Raw genomic sequence first — 5,000 nt, 5'->3', positions numbered from 1 at the left:
TGGAGCTTGTGCAGGTGGGTGTGGTTAATTGAATTGTATTTATTTGTTGTTCTTTCTTTCTTTCTTTGCCTTTTTTCTTTTTCGTTTTTCTTGCAAAGTAGTCACCGTGTAGTAGCTAGTTACTAACCAAGGGGCGGTCCCGCACGGGGTGGCCTGTTCGGGTTATCGCTTCTCGGCCTTTTGGCTAAGACAGCGGTCGACTCTTTTGCGTCCTGAGATCCTGGCCTTTGTGACCTTGATCTTTAACGCAGGAGAGGAGATTGTACGGATCCCTGGTCTTGGTGGGTGAGTCTTGGACGGTAGACTCTGTCTTTCTGGGTCTGGGGCTCATTTTCAAGTTTCAAGGTAAGTACAATCTTTTCTTTCTTCTTTGCTGGTTTTAGTGTTTTTACTTATTTATTTGTATTTATTGTTTTAAGGGTTTTTATCGGCCACCAGGTGCCTCCAAGCATGTCGGCTGTTCGTGCCGGCATGCGGAGGCACCATAGTGTGCGCCTTTTATTTCGAGAGATAGATGGAAAGCTCCTGGGGATGTCTCGTTTGGACTTCTCCAGGAAGCTTGTCCAGAAAACTCTAAATTTTAAACCGACTGATCTGAACTGCCTGATGACTCTGCCTGGTAACAAGGGTTTTGACGTTAGCTTCTGCTCGGCTTCCCTTTTGAAAGATTTCTGGACTCGGATTGAAACTGTTAAAGACCAGTTCTCCATGTTCAAGGTGGAGAAACTTTCTGACAATTCCCACAAGGTGGTGATTGTCAGAATGTTTAATGAAACCGTGACTGGAGAAGACATTGTGACATGGCTGGCTAGATTCTGCACCGTTAAAAGCCCACCTGTTAAGGTATTGGACGAGGACGGCATTTGGAACTGCTCGTGGCGAGTTCCCATTAAACAATGGGAAGACCCGAGCAGTTACCTAGGCTTGAGACAAATACCGTCTATGATAGTGTTGGGTGAAAATCGCGGTTACATCTATTATCAAGGGATGCCCAAACTGTGTCGCAAGTGCGGCAAGTTTGGACATCTTGCCGAAGCGTGTCAAGAAATTGTGTGTGGGAAGTGTAGAGAAATTGGGCACACTTTCGAGGAGTGTCCCAATGGCAGACGGTGTAATCTTTGTGGAGAATCTTCCCATCTCTACAGAGATTGCCCCAAATCTTTTGCCAACAAGCTGAAGGCAAGCAAAATGGCCGCCAGGCAGCATGGTGAGGGGGAGAAAGAGAAGGAGAAGAAAATGGAGGAGGAGGGGGCGGTCCCTGGGGTTTTGGCGGGAGATTTGAATCCCCAGCCAGCCCCAGGGATTGGCCAAGAAACAGGGGGCGGAGCTAACGTCCAGACAGAGTCTGAGCAGGAACTGGAGACCACCCCCTCCAAGCTGGTTCAGGAACAGGTTGGGCAGCAGCAGCAAGAGGAGGAAGAAAGCACTTCCTCCTTGATCACGGTGCCGGAGGTGAGTGTGGCCTCCAGTGGGAGTGGGTCTGACGGCTCGCTCCCCAATGCTCAAGTGGGCAAAAGGCCCGCGGGGTCTCCTCTGCCAGAACTGGCAGAGAAGAAACAGAAGGCAACACAGGATCCAGGCAGTTCCTCTTCGGAAGGTCTGGATCGTCTGTGGCCTGATGAGTCCCCTAATGAGGTGTCTTTTCTTCATTTTCAGTTAAAGACATCCACACCCAGGACTCTACAAGAGCTTCGCTCTGTAGGCCTGGAGGCTGGAGACACCGGCCAACCTCCTAACCCCAGAACAGTGGGGGTAAAAGAGGAGCAGGTGTCACAAGAAATATTGTGATTTTTAAAATGCCTTTTTAATCTTTTATTTGTGTAGTCTTTTTGTTTTATTTTCATGGTCTTTTAATTATATACCTGTCTTTTAAAACCTACACTGCTCATGGCTCTCACTATTTCAACTATTAATGTTAGGAGTGTGAGAGCCTCCACTAGAGCAGAGAGTGTCTTGTCCCTTTTAAAAGATATAAAGTCAGATGTGTTTTTACTACAAGAGTGTGCTTTACCGTTCCTGAAGACGTACAGAGATTGGGAGCAGCGCTGGGCTGCCGGTCCCTCTCTCTGGAGCGGTTCACACTACAACAGAGCCGACGGTGTTGCAATTTTAATAAAGAACCCTCACATCCTGGTGAAGGGCAGCACTGTGGTGAGGGATGGACGGGCTCTTTTAGTAAATTTGACTTTTTTAGGAAGGGATTTTAACATTCTTAATGTGTATGGTTTTAATGATAAAAACGATAGGTATAAACTTTTAGAAGACCTGCAGCCTCACATGCTGGGGAGGGCACCTTTAGTAGTGGGAGGGGATTTTAATTGTGTTTTATCAAGAAAGGATAGGAAAAGAGTAGGGGAGGATTTTAAGTTAGACAAGACGTCAGTTTTATTGCAGGGCTTAGTTAAAGATTTTAAATTAGTCGACTGCTTTAAAAAAATGCATCCAGAGGAGGAGGGCTTCACCTGGTTCAGTGGTGACTGCGCCCGAGCCTCCCGCATCGACTATATTTTTACAAGAGACTGCCCGCCAACTGATGCAACATTGACCCCCCTCTGTTTTTCAGATCACCTCATGCTATCGTGCACCCTGTCTCTCCCCACCGGTGTGACTGTAGGGGGAGGGCTGTGGAGACTGAACTGCTCCCTGTTACAAGATGAAGAAATAGTTAAGAGCTACAGGGAGCAGTACAGTCTCTGGCAGACCCTCCAAGACTGTTTTGATTCACGGGCACAGTGGTGGGAAATGGTTAAGCAAAGGACGAAAACGTTTTTTAAAAAGATAGGAAGATTAAAAAAGAATAAAGAGAGACGACGCATGATGGGGCTGCAAAAAAGACTACAAAGATATTTTAACCTTTTAAATAAAGGCATTGATTTTAGTGAAGAAATAAAAGAAGTTAAAAGGGAAATGTCGGTTTTAAATGAAATAAAAAGTAAAGGAACAATTTTAAGAAGTAAAGAAAAAGAGGTCGAAGAAGGTGAGAAATGCACACGATACTTTTTTAAGAAAATTTTATCTAGGGGGGGAGGGATCACAAAAATAACAAAAGAGGGGAGGGAAGAAATAAAGACAGAGGGGATTTTAAAAGAAATTGAATGTTTTTATGAAGATCTTTATAATGAAAAAAGTGTGCAAAATAAAACAATGGAAGAGGTTTTAAACTTTTTAGAAAAACAAATAAAGTGTCAGGATGTTTTAACAGGAAATTTTACAGGTGAGGAAACTTTAAAATGTCTTAAAGGTTTTAAAAAGTGTAAGACTCCGGGAGAGGATGGACTCCCCGTCGAATTTTATTTGACCTTTTGGGACATTTTATCAACGGACATCCTGACTGTTTTTAATGAATTTGAAAAGTTTGACCGACTTCCAGACAGTTTTAGAGTAGGGATAGTCACTTTACTTTTTAAGAAAGGCGACAAGACCGACCTTAAAAACTGGAGACCGATTACCCTTTTAAATTTTGATTGTAAACTTTTTAGTAAACTTTTATCTAGACGTATGTCGACTGTTTTAGAGGACGTGATCCACCCGGATCAAGCCTGCGCCGTGCCAGGAAGGAGGATCACCGACAGCCTAGTGTTGGTCAGAGACGCCATCTGTTTTGCGAGAGACAGAAACATTCGGCTTATAGTCCTAAATTTAGACTTTGAAAAAGCCTTCGATCGGGTCTCGCACCAGTACCTGCTCCAGGTACTGCAAAAAATGGGTTTCCCCGGGAGGTTTTTAAAGTGGGTGGGTCTGCTTTACACAGACATAAGCAGTCGAATTCTGGTAAACGGGCACCTCACAAAGGCGATCAGAGTTCGCTCTGGCGTCCGCCAAGGGTGTTCGTTATCTCCGCTCCTGTACGTTGCGTGCATTGAGCCACTGGCGCAGATCTTGAGAAAGGATAAATGGATCAAAGGACTGGACTTGCCAGGCGGACTGACGGCGACCTGTACTTTGTATATGGACGACGTCACGCTTTTATGTTCCGACGTTTTATCGGTCCAAAGAGCACTGGACTTGACTGACTGGTATGGAAGGGCCTCGGGCGCTAAGCTCAATAGGAGCAAGTCCGAGGCCCAGCTCTTTGGACCTTGGGGAAACATAGGCGCTGACCTGGATTTGGATTTTAAAGACAAAGATATTAAAATTTTAGGTATTAAATTTGACAAAGAGGGTGGCGGACGGGGCAACTGGACTGACGCGCTAGGGAAAGTCAGGCAACGGTTGGGTTTTTGGGGACTAAGACAGCTGACGATAGAGGGCAAAGTTTTAATAATCAAAGCTGTCATTTTACCTTTGCTTTTACTGTTGTGTTCTGTTTTTAGTCCCCCAAAGTTTTTTCTTTTAGGATTGGAGAGAGCGGTGTTTTATTTCCTGTGGGGGTCCAAGTGGGAGAGGCTGAGGAGGGCGGTGGTAAAGAAAAGGAAAGAGAACGGAGGGAAAGGGCTCCCAGACCCCCACCTGTTTTTAGGAAGCAAGTTCGCTGCTTTACACATAAAGTATGCGACGAACCCCTCCAGAGACAACAAGACCGCCGCTATGGCAAAGTTCTGGATGGGGTCGTACTTGCGAAGCATAAAGATTTTACAACTCGATTTAAGAACACCCGTCTCTTTTAATCTTTCTAAAGAATATGATTTTATTAGAAAGTTTTTAAGAAAATATGATTTAGAAAAAGAGGATTTAACGGTTTTAACTAACGCAAAATGTCTTGTCTCTCTTGTGCAGGACCGGGAAGAGGTGAGCCCAGTTCCCGGCCTCACACTAAGTGAGGCCAAGGCAGTTTGGAGGAACGCAGCCCACCCCGCTCTCCAGAATAAGCATAAAGATCTGTCGTGGATGGCGGCCCATGAGATCCTCCCGGTCAGGGCCGTGATGCACTCCCGGGGAATGGCATCCAACCCCACGTGCCCACGGCCTGGGTGTGGCGAACCAGAGACCGTGAGGCACGTGCTCTGGGAGTGCAGCGTGGCGAGGGACCTGTGGGCCATAACCGGTCCCCTGCAATGCCC

Source organism: Salminus brasiliensis, chromosome 25 (assembly GCF_030463535.1).
Source record: "Salminus brasiliensis chromosome 25, fSalBra1.hap2, whole genome shotgun sequence".
Classification (NCBI taxonomy): domain Eukaryota; kingdom Metazoa; phylum Chordata; class Actinopteri; order Characiformes; family Bryconidae; genus Salminus; species Salminus brasiliensis.
The sequence above is the reverse complement of the archived record's forward strand: the minus strand, read 5'-3'. Positions refer to the sequence as shown.